At 33.3% G+C, this 15,149-nt stretch overlaps 1 non-coding gene and 2 pseudogenes across 1 annotated transcript; 2 read left to right on the forward strand and 1 right to left on the reverse strand.

Moving 5' to 3' along the window:
• The first annotated feature begins 1,128 nt into the window (after positions 1 to 1,128).
• On the forward strand, positions 1,129 to 4,014 carry LOC111211011. The gene is made up of 9 exons (XR_007329993.1): positions 1,129 to 1,636; positions 1,728 to 1,796; positions 1,885 to 1,975; positions 2,131 to 2,211; positions 2,285 to 2,372; positions 2,454 to 2,637; positions 2,718 to 3,002; positions 3,083 to 3,415; positions 3,485 to 4,014. It is a non-coding gene; the product is annotated as an O-fucosyltransferase 6 (transcript).
• A 39-nt stretch (positions 4,015 to 4,053) lies between these two features.
• LOC125594831 lies at positions 4,054 to 6,743 on the reverse strand (annotated as a pseudogene).
• A 6,796-nt stretch (positions 6,744 to 13,539) lies between these two features.
• On the forward strand, positions 13,540 to 15,142 carry LOC125594833 (annotated as a pseudogene).
• Positions 15,143 to 15,149: the final 7 nt, after the last annotated feature.

A 15,149-nucleotide genomic window follows, 5' to 3' on the forward strand; every position in this document is an offset into this window, starting at 1 on the left:
TAGATAGGTATGAAGTTGTATGGTTGTGGAAGATTCGATCTCTAGCATTTTCTGACTAGGAGTTGAATCTGATGGCAAGTGGTTATATTTATATTATCTTAATTACTTTACTAAATTTGTAATTGGTTACATTAAAACGTATTTCCTCTCTTTCCTAAATAGTGTTGTTTGTAGAGTTTTTTTCATATATGTTAAAAAATCATTTAAAACTAATATATTAATTTATACACTAAATATTTTTGTTCTTTCTAACTAATACACTAAATCAATATAAAAAAAACCTTAAATGTTTATTTAAATGCAAAATGACACTCTTACATTCTTTGTAAAACTAAAAGATAAAAAAAAACACTGCAAATATGAGTACTCAACTGTTATTTGACCGGCCCAATACTCGGCTATATTAGATGATCTCAGACCGTTGATAATTTCCGGTTTTGGTGAACTATATATATGGATCCAAGAATCAATAAACCGGCTCACACCAATTTTGCTCAAAGATGGTGACAACACCAAGGAAACAGAAAGACAGACAAAAGAGTAATGATACTTTCCTCGGCGGTTCACGCAATTGTTCACTTACACTCTTTAGCAAAGTTAAAAATCTGAAATAGTGATTCCAAATATTCTTCTTTCTACAAATAGATATGAAAAAAAAGGAAAGAAGATATAAATGTAAAGCAAGAGTGATACTTACACTAAAACTAACATTTCAGAGAAATGAAAAAAGAAACAAAGAAAAAAAACAAAAAAACATTTCAGAGACAGTAATGGTTTTTTAAAAGATTAAAGTGATTTAAAGAAACAAAACATGAAAAAAGAAACAAAGCTTGTGACTGGGCTCTGCTCTCAAAAAGATGGCCATAGTTTCCAAAAAATTGCAAAAACTCCTGATTATTGGACAATTTAAATCAATAATGAATGGTTAGTAACCAAATAATTTGCTCATGATTATGCAAAACAAGATGGTTAATGGTCCAAACAAACTAAAAATCAAAAGAGAATAACTTGCAAGAGTCAATAAATCCAGCGCACGATAATTATGATCAAAATTAAGCAGTTAATTAATCAAAAATTCAAAATGATTTAAATATATAAATTTAAAAAAAAAACAAAAAGCTGTTACCGAAGTGCTGGAGGCGGTGCCTCATTTCTTTCAGAGCCCAGAAATCTATAAGAAGTGTCCCAAAACCAAAGGATTTTTTCTTAAAAAAAAAGAAAGATATTTAATCGGTTCTCGCTGATATTTAAAAATCGAGAATCTCTTGCGGTGGTGGTGCAGATGTTGCGATTACAATAAAAGAGTTAAATCACACAATAAACAAAAAAAAAAAAAAACACAACATGTTGTCATCTTGATTTTCGATTTCTGAAATAAATCTTTCAAACCAGACAGTTCTATCTAATCTCAAAAGGAGAAGACTTTTGTTTCTCTCTCTCTGGCGTAGAGGCGAAGTTAACAGCGCCGCACGTAATAAGCCTTTCCATGGCTTTCCAGCGGCGGCGCTACAATTACTACAACCGTCTCCGCCGTCTCCTCCCGCTTATTTGCGGCTTCTCCGGAGCTCTTCTCATCCTCTTCGCTCTCCTCTCCGTCTTTTCCCCTCCTCCTGATGACTCCGATCGACGCATTTCCGTACTCTTTCTCCCTCTCTGTTAAGATTGTTTTAGAAGATTCTTACCTCACTTTTTTTTTTAACGTCGTTGATTCTGTTTTAAAATTGCAGAAGCAGCAGATTAACTATGGAGTCAATGATGAGAAGAAGCACGTAGCAGTGGTGGTTTTCAGAGTTCCGGTTAGGGTTTTTTTAAAACTCATTTCTGATGTTCTCTGTTTCAAAGTTTTGTTATTTTTTTTTTTTTTTTTTTTTTTGACCGAAACAGAGAAGTGGAGGGAGATTAGATCGTGATATCTGGCGTTCTTGGAATGCTCAACTCTTTTACGGTTGCTGCAATGCAAGCACCAAGTTCCCAAGTGCGTAAAAGCTTCTTTCTTTTTTAAAAAATTTGATGCTTGTAGATATGAAATTAGATATAGAGAGAGCATTTCTGTAACCAGTACTAAGTTAAGCTATAGAACCAGTATTAGTTTCTGAGTTCAATGGATTTAATGTTAGTTTCTTGCTGCAGATGCTAAAGCAATTACTAGAAGCGATCGGTACTTGGCAATCGCCACTAGTGGTGGTTTAAACCAACAACGAACTGGAGTAAGTGTTCCTTTCAGCTTTTTTTTTTTTTTTTTTTTTTTTTTTGAGTTTGACCGTATCCAATTGACTTCTTTCAGATGTAGATGCTGTTGTTGCTGCTCGAATCCTAAACGCTACGCTTGTTATCCCTAAGTTAGACCAGAAATCCTACTGGAAAGATGCCAGGTTCCTGCTCAGATTCTTGACAACTCAAAACTCTATGCACCTTAATAACATTATCATAAGTTTGTGCTTTTATTTACGCAGTGACTTCTCCCACATCTTCCAAGTTGATTGGTTTATATCGTTTCTCTCAAAAGATGTCAAAATCATAGAGCAGCTTCCACCTAAAAGAGGACGAACGTGGAGTCCCAGCAGAATGCGTGTTCCAAGAAAATGCAACGAGAAATGTTATATCAATCGAGTACTACCCGTTCTTCAGAAAAGGCATGTAAGTTCTCCCAATCCTTTTCCCCTTCTTACTATTTAAATTGATGCTTAAGTATCTTGTAAAAATGTTTTTGATTTCAGGCGGTTCAGTTGAATAAATTTGATTACAGACTTTCGAACAAGTTGAGAGATGATTTGCAGAAGCTGAGGTGTAGAGTAAACTACCACGCGCTTAAGTTCACTGATCCCATTCTCAAAATGGGCAACGAGTTGGTCAGAAGAATGCGGTCAAGGAGCAAGCACTACATTGCTTTACACCTTAGGTTTGAGCCTGACATGCTCGCCTTCTCGGGATGTTACTATGGTGGTGGTGACAAGGAGAAGAAAGAGTTAGGATCAATCAGAAGGAGATGGAAAACTTTACATGTTCGTGTTTGTGCCGTTCTTTTCCTATTATCTTATCAGAACGAGTTGAATATATATTGTTTTTTTATCTCTAATCTCAGGTGAATAACCCGGAAAAGCAAAGGCGACAAGGAAGATGTCCGCTTACACCAGAGGGAAGTTGGATTAATGCTTAGAGCTTTAGGATATGGAAGCGATGTTCATATATATGTTGCATCAGGTGAAGTTTACGGAGGAGAAGAGTCATTAGCTCCGTTGAAAGCGCTCTTCCCACATTTCTATTCTAAAGACACTATAGCTACCAAAGAGGAGTTAGAACCCTTCTCTTCTTATTCTTCACGAATGGCTGCGTTGGACTTCCTTGTGTGCGATGAAAGCGATGTCTTTGTCACAAACAATAACGGGAACATGGCGAGAATATTAGCTGGTCGAAGGTAAATAGTTTAAACCAAAAGCAGCTCTTCTTTCTTTTATGTGTGTTTATATTGGTTTTGTGATTACAGGAGATATTTTGGACATAAACCGACGATTAGACCGAATGCAAAGAAGCTGTACAAGTTGTTTCTAAGCAAAGAGAACACAACTTGGGAGGAGTTTGCTTCAAGAGTCAGAACGTTTCAGAAAGGATTCATGGAGAGCCCAAGGAAGTCAGAGCCGGTAGAGGCGAGTTTCATGAGAATCCGTCCACTTGTATATGCGAAGCTAAGGCAAAAGAAGGAGGTATGGATTCAAGAAAACTCGGTAAGAAAAACAAAAAAGAAGGTGATGAACCGAAGGAAGATGAAGATGCAGAGTGGTCTTCAGATTATGAGGAAGACCAAACTGATTTGCATGACAGAGGGTTGTATAATGGTACGAGGCTGGATTATGAGGATATGTCTTCGGATGAGCCTGAGCTCGAAGAAATGCTGTCAGATTGATTCATTTAAAAAAGACTTAAAAATATCATTTTACAACCTTTTTGTTGTGGTGATATTACCTTCATCAATTTCTTCTGTACATAGGAATCCAATCCGAGGAAGAATGGTTTTTTTCTTTTTTAGTTTCATTTCTTTCTTTTACTTTTTCCGACAAGAATCAGAGTGACAACAGAATATTGATACTGAAAGGAATCTGGGTGAATGATAGATAGATAGATACAATAAAGATCCAAAACAATTGTGTCAAAGAAGATTGTTGTAAATACACAAGTGCCAACTTTTTTTCCGACAAAGATTTCGATGGGTCGTGTGTGGGTCAGAGCAAAAGAGATGCTGAGCTTTTTACTACAGTCTCGGAAGGAAAGGCTTCACTGATTCGATGACGACCTATCATATAAGGTATATATAAAAGCAAGAAAAGTTAAATTAGATGAGTCCTGTGATTCGATAGGTTTAGAACTTAGAATAATTTACTTACCCTTCCGTCATATGATAATGATGCAAAAACCCAAGGCTCACGTGAGCTCCAAGCAAGTCCTGTGTTGTAATTAAACAGTAAATGTCAGGGTGTATTGTTTCACAAATAATGGTGCCACTAAAACGTCTTTTAAGAGAATTTACCATAGACACTGTCTTCATAATCAGTGTATGAGTTGAGCAACAGGTTTACACGCTGACGTGTTGAACCCACAGGCTGAGATAGGTGGTAGGCAAAATATGATTCTCAACACAATGCAAATGATAATCATAGGTGGGAGGGAGGGAGGAGGATAAGAGATTTGTAACAACCTTTCTGGGGTTTTTTCATTAGTGGATGATGCTGCAGCATACCACAAATTGACAGCTGAGTCTGTTCCTGCACTCTGTTTTACTTCAACTGATAAGTAACCACACTTTAAATCTACATCGCGAGTTAAGAATAGGCTCTGCTTTCCAAGCTAAAACGTAGCATGTACCAAGGGAAAAAACATCATTCCTCACCTTGCTCAACCTATCTCAGCTAAAAAAAAACCGAGAGAGCAACATACATAGCTACTATGTCGGATGATCTAATTCTTCTGTTTAAGAAACATGAAGAAGGAGAAAGAGTGTACCAGAATCAGCCCATCATACTCGGGGTTACACTTGACAGCCCATGTCCTACAAAATTTAACAGAAACATACAAATTCAGGTCTCACGCTACTGGATTCTAAAAAAAAAGAAGAAAAAAGAAAAGTGCAAACAAACCTACCAATGTGTATGACCAGGGAGCTCTTGGACGGGAGCCTTGGCCTTCCGGAGATCCCAGACATGTATGCCAGATTCATCCTCTGCTGTAATCTACATAACCGAATGTTTATTTCATCATACTGAACCCAAAGAGAGAGTATTGTTCAGTTCAGTGCCACGGCAGTACTTTAGAGGACAAGAAAGAACTTCTTACAAGTATATGTTCTCTCTTGGGATTGTAATCAACACCTCGTACATGAGCACGTTCAATTGAATTAACCTTCCTGTGTTGTGCAAATAACATGTCCCTCAATATATATATATACATAGGTTCGTGCGAAGAGGTACAAACAAAGCAACTAACAGTCATCTGACATCGAAATCCCATGAGCGTGTGAGTGTGAGTATTATCAACGTGCAAAATCTTCAAAGTGAATGCAGGAAAGGCCTATGTTAATGTTACTGAGAACAGAGAAGATCAACAGAGATACCATACTTCATGGTGCGCAGGTCCCAGAACTGGACAGATGATTCACCAGTCGCTGCAACAGCATTTACATCATGTGGATCCCACGCACCACCAGATAAAGAATGTAACATCCCAGCCGAATCCTTAGACAAGACCTACACAAACCAAAGCATGTTAACTTGGGAACATGGGAAGCAAAAAGAAAAGAAAAAAGAGCACGTCTCTATATCCTCGTAGCTAAATCACCTCAGCAGACTTGTTCGAACAAGCCAAGCTCCACAAAAAATGTTTGTTCATCCATGCTGATCAACTTGTCACACCTCCCAGAAGGCCACCAAAGAACACTGTCTCCAAGAGAGAGAGAGAGAGAGAGTCAGCTTCGTAAGATGTGCATAAGAAAAGAAACAAGGTCTAGACTCTGACATCAACTCACCAGTTAATCTTACCAACATGTGCATCAAGAGATGCAACACGCTCAAGTTGTGGGGAATTCAGCTGACCATACAACTCAGGAATCTGCCAAATCGCTGCTCCAAATGATTCACCTTAACCGGATCAAACCATTTCAAGCTTCAACTTCTGATTAAACCAAGACTAATCCGAAAAAAGATTACAATTCATTTAAGAAACTGATGATACCAGTGGAAAAGACAGTGGAGAAAATGCGTTGATCGAAAGGGCAAGAAGCAAGGTCCCAAATCTCATTAGGATGAGAGAACAAACCCTCGCATATCAGCTCAGATCCACCAGATGACAGACGAAGAAGATGAACCTTTTTTTTTAAAGAAAAAGTAGCTCTCAAATGCTGGAGATGATCAAATAGAAATCGAAGCATAGATCAACCATGGATTCACCTCGTTTTCTTCTTTCAAACTTAGGGTTCCAGTGAGGAAGCTGGTGTAATCCGTATCGGCTTTCACATCCGATATACATCTCGCCTGAAACAGATTCGTCTTTTGAATAAGCTTTAAGGAAATTAACGGAGAAGATCGGGAACAGGATGATAGATTCAGTCACCTGATACTTCAAGCCGTATCCAATTCCCGACGATCCTCCTTGCATTGTCGCCTGCCCTGACCACTGATTCAGTGGATGCCGATCAATTTTGATTTTGCTACTGTGATCGATTCTAATGGGCTTAACCCAATATCTAAATAATAAGATATAGAGGCCCACCTTTCATCCTTCCAATTTTAGTACTACTACTCTGAGTCACAGTGTGCGTCACACACAAGTCGATCAAAACACTATCTAGACTAATTAAATATTGAGAAAAAGACACAAGTTTATGTTTTCAAACTAGTTCAAAAGTCACAAAAATACCACTTAATGTTTTATCAAAAATCACAAACTTAAAAGTTTAGAGTTAAAGGGTGGAGTTTAGGATTTAAGGTTTAGGGTTTAGGGTTTAGAGTTTAGGGTTTAGGGTTTAGGGTTTAGCGTTTAGGGTTTAGGGTTAGAGTTTAGGGTTTAGAGTTTAGAGTTTTTGGGGATAAGATTTCAAATTTTGAAAAATAAAAAAATTAAAATTTTCAAAGGATAAATTTAGAAAGGTGCTATTTTGGTCATTTTAGTTTTTGAGTGCTATATTTGTGATATAAACTTAAAAATGTGCTATTTTGGAGATTTGCCCTTAAATATTTCATAAGCAAATTTGTAAAACCAATATCAAGAAAAAAAGATATCACAAGTTACGTCAGCTAGAGACCGTTGTATGATCACCGAAAAACATCAGATCATGAATGTTATCATCACGTTGTTTTTGTATCTGTAAATGGTTAAAATTATCATTACGTTTGGTACAACGTCTTAGCGGCGGAGTCACATGAGACAAGACACGTGATGCTTTCATGATCTTACGAACCTTAATTAAAAATGATACTTTATTTGTTTGCTTCAAAAGAATACATGATATCTGTTTTATCTGATATTTTCGTAAGCCATGGATTTAAAAAAGTAATAATTTAGATTGCTAAATGTATATTAGAAAGAAACAGTAAGGTAAGCAAGAATGTTTGCCGACCTGAAAAAAACTAGGAATGGATATATCAACGCTCGTGGTTGATAAATTATTATCAAATGTTGTAGGACAACTGTCCTTTTCTTATAGTTTTCCGGATATAGGTATTGGTAAGTTGATAAATAGTTTTTTTTTTATAATACGCATGGGAATATTGTTATAAGAATTTAAGCGAAAATATATATATATATATTATATATATATTGTAATAAGAAAAGTAGTGATAAGATGACAAATTGGAGGATGTGGATCTCCACCATCCCCAGAAAAGAAACATTCCTTTGCTTCACTAAAAAAATATAAAGAAAAGTTTCTTCTTTTGAGATATGGGCTCGTTTATGAAGAAGATCCTCGTGCATTCTTTATTTTAGTTTCAGCTTTTTCATTTCGTCCCATCTTCTCAAAAGCCTCAAACCAAAAAAGTTCCAACTCTCACTCTAACTCGAGAACTTTTTAGCTAAGACGTGCGCAGAGGCTCGTTTATGCACATTCTTCTATATATGGTTTTAGATGAATGGGTTAGGTTAGTGTATTTGACATGAATTGCATGGTATTTATGAATCATTCTATTTTATACACTTATGTAGAATCAATTCTATTTGAAAATATTTTTATTTCATTAATTAAATTCCCTATTTTTTACTTGTCTTTTTCAGTTGCATTATGAAATATCCTAAAACAAATAAAGCTGCATATTTATTACTTGTCTCTTCAGTTACATTAATGAAATATGCTTAAATGAATTTAAACTTCATATTTTAGTGTTTATCTTTTTCGGTTACCTTAATAAAATATCCTTAAATAAATTTGGACATAATGTCATTTAATCAACCAAAAAAACTCATGAGTTATCCCTTACGTGCATAATTTTAATAATGGAGAATTAAAAACGTGCATTATTAAAATGTTACCTAAAACATGCAACACTAATATATAACATGCATCAATAAAACAAGAATTTGACTCACACAATTGTACGAATATTATTTTCAGTTAATTAAATTTAAAAATAATTATTTATTCAAAAAATATTTAAGAATGGCTATGTTTTTAAAATATATATGGTTATTTGCTCATAACTCATTTGTCATTTGCTAAATTGTTAGAAAGAAATTTTAGCATAATATAACTCAGTTGTCATTTGCTAAATTTATGGTTTTTATTTATATTTTTTTTTATTTAATTATAATATTTTTATTTTATATTCGAAAAATAAATGAATTTTCTTTCAAACATATTTTGAAATTTGTATTTTTTAAAAAAATAATCAATTTAAATTGTTATTATCATTGAATATAATTATTTTTGACATAATTTAAGTTTTCGTTTACATCAAAACTTATCATATTTTAGGATAATTTTAATTTAAAATGTAATTTTCATATTTTTCAAACAAATTCTAAAAATATTTTTTAAATATTTTGTTATAATTTTTTAAAGAATATTGAGTTGCATTTCAAATAAAAAGGTAAATATATTAAAAATATTCTAATTAAACTACGTAAAATTTAATATAGTTTTAAATAAATGGTCAAAAAAAAAATACACATAAAAACAAATCATGATTTTTGTTAACTGGGTGGATCATTATTTATATCATATCGCACACGAAAGAAAATTATGTTTTTACAATTATCTAATTAACTCTATATACTCATTTTTTTATATGATATCACACATTCGTAAAAAAAAATAGATAGTTTAGGAAGCAAAAAAAATATTTACTTAATGAATATAATATGAACGAATATTACAAATACATTATTTAATAAAATAAATAATTAAAAACTAAAATTCATATCCGCGCTGGCGCGCGGATCAGGGTCTAGTCTATTTATAAAAGAGAAGTACCCATTAAAAATACCCTTAAATTTTCTAGCTTATTTACACTTCTATGCCACTGAGAATTAAATTAAACTACTTATTTTAATGTTTGTCCTTTCGAGTTAAATTAATGAGTTTTCCTTAATCAAATTTAAATTTAATGTCATTAATGAACCTACCTATTTTAATGTTTGTCTTTTCCAATTAAATTAATGAGTTTTTCTTAATGAAATTTAAACTTAATGTCATTAAATAAACCTAAAAATACATCATATTTAACGTAGCTTATTACGGACGAGTACGGCCCAATAATGAACTTGAATTTTATTTTACGAAAACGTGAATCACTTGACTTATGTAAATTTTAAATATATTAACTACAATATAACAAATGCATATAACCTACCTATACTTTAGTTGAAATGATCATGCTCAAGTTTTATATAGTCAACTTACATCATGCATCAATCGATGTACAATAGTTAAACCACCTATAGTTTTCGTTTTCTTTATAGCATGTATCAACCAACCAATCATCCCACTGATTTTCTAAGCTTTATAAAAAAAACAAATCAATAAATACAACTCAAATCCATTATCTTCTATTAATCAAAACATAATATCTTCAAAGTCGTATCTTTAATGTACCTATTAAATATAGAAACTGTAACCATAATTACACTAATTATAGAATAGATTTGATTCCAACCAATTGATCTATTACTTCGGTAATTGATTTGCTTGCAGAAGAGGAAACAATAAATTTAAAATTTATAAGAATATAAAGATATAGAGATTCTAACCAATTGCCTATATTTGCGTATGATTTTCGCATAATAAGCTTCAAATTGAACATTGAAAAAGATAGAGAGATTTTTTTTAATCTTTTACCGACACAAAACTTAAACAAAACGAAGAGTTAAAGGTAATTTTTTTTTGTTACACTTCCCGGAAAAACGGTTACAACATGTGCTTTCATAATATGGTCTTTTAACATATTAATGTTATGGACATTTAATAATTATCTTGACGAAAAACAAGACTGTAAATAATTTATTATTAACAAAAGTATGAAATTATTTACAATTTGATAACTAATTCATCACCCTTTTTTATGTTAAATTTTTCATAGAAGTTTAAAAATCATTTTATTTACTTTAAGCATGTATAACTAATTTACAATCTTTTATGCTATACTAAGTCATGATATAATATTTCTTCATATTTTACATTAATAACCATGTTTTTATATATCGTCTACAATTCTCTAATTACGTCTATTTGTTCAATTTTGCATATGATATCAAATATTCATCATAAATGATGGTTTAAGATGTCAAAAAATTATTTACTTGGTGAATACAATACATCAAATATTACAAATACATCATTTAGTTAAATAAATAACCATAAACCGAAAATTCATATCCGCGCGTCAGGCTCTAGTATAATATTAGAAGGAGAATCTTCCGAACAACAGTTTGTTTGAAAATATTGTTATGGTAATCAGTAAATTGCTTGAATAGCTAGATACACCATACATTTAACTGAAAAGAAAAGATACATATACGAACCGAAAAGGAAAAGATGTCAGTCCCTCTACTTTCAGTCGAGGTCCACCATGTTCTAACTTAACACTTAGTCAATTGGGAGCAAGAGTAACCACAGCATATGGTAAACATTTTGTGCATTGTTCTGCTAAAAATGCAACATTTATAAAGATTTTTCGCCAATATTGTGTATTTCAGTATTGTTGGTATAGTATGTAAGTGCACGTGAAAAGGAAAGATGTCAGTCCCTCTACTTTCAGTCGAGGTCCACCATGTTCTAACTTAACACTTAGTCAATTGGGAGCAAGAGTAACCACAGCATATGGTAAACATTTTGTGCATTGTTCTGCTAAAAATGCAACATTTATAAAGATTTTTTCGCCAATATTGTGTATTTCAGTATTGTTGGTATAGTATGTAAGTGCACGTGAATAAACAAAAAAAAAATACTTCTCGCAATCTAAATTGTCAGAATAATGCCCTTTTTCAAAAAAAAAAAAAAAAAAAAAAAAAAAAAAATTGTCAGAATAATACAAAAGAAAAGGCAATGCATACCAATGACTTAAAAATATGTAGATAATTCATCATATGATATTAACGAGAGGTGTAGTGTACGTAACGACATCTCCAATGGCACACAAAATTATCTATATATTTCACTCCTAAAATAATGTAACTCTATTATACTAGTTACAATGGGCTTGTTCAAAGTTTTTTTAAACGGTTGAATAGCCGCAATGAACCTGCTGAATAAGTGAAGAAAGTGTGGTGGATTCAATTCTGTTGAATGTATTCAACAGGTTGAAAAACGAAATTTGGTGGATCCAAATTAGTTTGGTTCATTCTCATCCACACAAAGATGAAGGAAGTTGTCGATTCTGGCTTTTTTTTTTTGGTTTTAAAAACATAAATCTGATTGGTGCAAGTGTCATCAAACTATTAGCTATTCAGATTGCATAGATTTTTTATCTCATCAAAATGTTTGAGATCAATTATTTTATATTAAATAATATTTTTTTACAAAAAATATATATTAAAATTCATAACTTTTTGTACTCTATAAATAGAGACTTGGTTTATTAGATTTCGACATAGAAAAATAAATAATGTTTTGACTATAATATTACTATTATTCTATTTTGTGTCAAAAATGGATCAAAACAATACCCTTTCGCAAAACTCCACAAATTATCTTTTCAATTACCAAAATCCTAACAATTACCAATTTCAAAATCAATTTTTTATTGTGTGTATTTGAAATTTCGTAATGTAATTTTGTTTTAATAATATTTATTTAAGTATTATTTAAAAAAAATTATGAACATAAATTAAAAATTATGTCATTTATTTTTTTAAGCTAATCACAATCAAAATTATTATTAATATGTAGTTATTAATTTAAAAATGAATAAAAAAGTGGGGTAGAGTGTTGAATTTTATAAAAAAACTATTGTAGAGATGAAAAATAAGTGAGTGTTGAATAATTAGGTGGAAAAAAAAGATGATGCGGAGTGTTAAAAGTAGAAAATTAGGGTGTGAAAGTTTTGACAATTGTAGATAGTTTTATAGAATTGGATTTGTTACAATGGTTCGCTGTATAATATAGAATAATGTTACTTTTTACTCTAAATATAGAGTAAAAGAAAACATTACTCTATTAACTCTATTATAGATTGAACCATTGGAGGCAAATTCAATTTTATTATAGAATTATTCTATTTTAGAGTGAAACGTAGAAAAAAAAATTGTGTACCATTAGAAATGGTCTAAGGACATGATATAAAATTTGTATAAGTTACGAAAATATGGAGATTATATTGTAGATGAATGTAGGGTTAATATCTTCAAAAGTTCAATTTCGTTTGTTTGAACCTAAAGTCGTGAGTTTTGAGTTCATAGGGGAAAATGGTTTAAATATGTGCATGTTATTGTGAGCATGCACTTTTCGAACATGATATCATTATGAAATATAATACGGTAACACTTTACGTTACTTGAATCTCAAACCTTTTAGTTTTAACTTTTTAACTTTTTTTACCTTTAACTTTTCAAAACCACGTCTTTTTCCACTTTCTATGCTTCAATGATTCCCATAGTTGAATACTGCACGGTTCTTAATCACTAGCTTCATGTCCATTCTTCTACGAGGAAAACGGCTCTTATTTTTAATCATAATCATTTACTTTTTAGCATCAATCATAACCATCTGCTTATATATGAAAATGTTACTGCGATATAAATGTCATTTTGAAATGTAGTAATGCGTTATATACTTGCCGTATACTAGGATTAGACTCATGAACGTAGGAAAGACGGACTAATTTAGCCAACTCAGAGACAATCTAACGTATAAGACGGCAATACTATAAACTGAAATATTCAGACGTCTATAGGAAATTAGCTTGAAAATTCAGTTTACCAATTATATTTAAAAGTAAGAAAAGAACTGAAAGATAATTAATTAATTTTGTCAATTTCTTAAGTTGAATATCTTTTTAGAAAAAAATTAAACTAAAACTAAAAATCAGAAAATAGATGTTATTTATGGTCTTAAACTCAACTCATTTTGCTCTCTAAAATTCACTAACGGATAAATAACATTGATGTCCCATCCGAGTTTTTGAAACACACAACTCCCTCCGACGACCGTTATGGGCTGCTCACCCTCAAAGCTCGACGGTTTACCAGCCGTAGCTCTATGCCGCGACCGCTGCAACTCACTAGAGGAGACGCTCCGCCGTAGCTACGCACTAGCCGACGTCACTCCGCTTATCTCCTCTCTCTAACACAGTCGGTCCAGCTCTCCACAGATTCTTCGACCAAGCCGTCGAGTCTCCGCGGAGGCTGACTCCGAAGCCAACGAGTCTCGAGACACGTCTTCGCCGGAATCATCTTCCCCGACTCACTCCGTCGTGAGCACCAGCTCAGACTCCGATCTGCCACCAAAATTCGATTCCGACTGCGATGAAGATGGAAACAAAGGTACGGATTGTCATCTCTTTAGATGTCATACCAATCACGAACCGTTCCACTCCCGGAATTACGAATCCGGCATTAACACGCCGCCTCCTCCGCCGCCGAGTACCAACGCTTGGGATTTCATCAACTTCTTCGAGAGCTATGAGTTTCCGTACAACACGAATCTTAAGGAGTTGAAGGATAAAGAGACCACTCGCTGCAATGATGAAGATAAGCCAAAGAAGAAAAATGCTCCTATTCGCAAAAACGATGACAAGATTAGAAGAGAGGAAGAAGTGTGTCCTAAAAATCTTAGAGAAGAAGAAGAAACTTAAACCGGAGAAAACCAGAGAACCAAAGGATCAAAAGTTTCGTCGGATTTCTCAGAAGTCACAAAGCATGGCAGGAGATGTTCAAGAAAGCTTCAGAAGCAGGGAGTGAGGTTCAAAGATGCTCGACACTTCCAGGTTCAGATATTACCAGAAAACCTCAGTTTATCAAGGTAATGTTTTGGACGAAAACTAATACTACATGATGTGGTTTTTGGGCCTGTGGGATTAGGGTTTTTGCTCGAAACCTCCTGGACGCATGTCTCTCTCTCTAACAACTTCTGATTCTGTTTTGTGTTTTTCGATATCAGCTTCTTCAAACGTACTTTACGCAAAGAAGATGGCTCCAGTGGAAGATTTTTGTATCTAGTTTCAGTAATCTTTCATCTACTCTGACGAAACTTTTCATGTGGGAGAAGAAACTGTACCAAGAAGTCAAGGTAAGTTAAAAAACTGTTGAATGATTTTAAGACAAACATAGTGTTTTTATGTTACTTGTTACTTACAGGCTGAGGAGAAAACTCCGCACATCTCACATAAGAGATGCAAAAAACTGAGGAGACTGGAAGGGAAAAGTACAGATCCAAGCAAAATCGAAGCCATTCGTTTCTTCGATTCAGTGTTTGTCTACAAGAATAACAGTCTCTATCCAAATGATAGACAACATATGGCCTTATGATAAACAAGCTACGCGATTAAGAACTCTGGTCCCAGATTAAAGAATTGATCCGCAGGTTAACTCAACTACCTTTTTTACCATTAGTTTATTTCGAGTAAACTCAGCTTTTTTTTACTGTCTCATTAGTTTGTCTGAGATGTGGAGCTCTATGCTAGAATGTCACAGTAGACAATCCCGAGTAATCGCAGAGGCTAAGAAGTTTGATAAGA

This window comes from Brassica napus (genome assembly GCF_020379485.1).
Source record: "Brassica napus cultivar Da-Ae chromosome C5 unlocalized genomic scaffold, Da-Ae chrC05_Random_32, whole genome shotgun sequence".
Lineage (NCBI taxonomy): Eukaryota > Viridiplantae > Streptophyta > Magnoliopsida > Brassicales > Brassicaceae > Brassica > Brassica napus.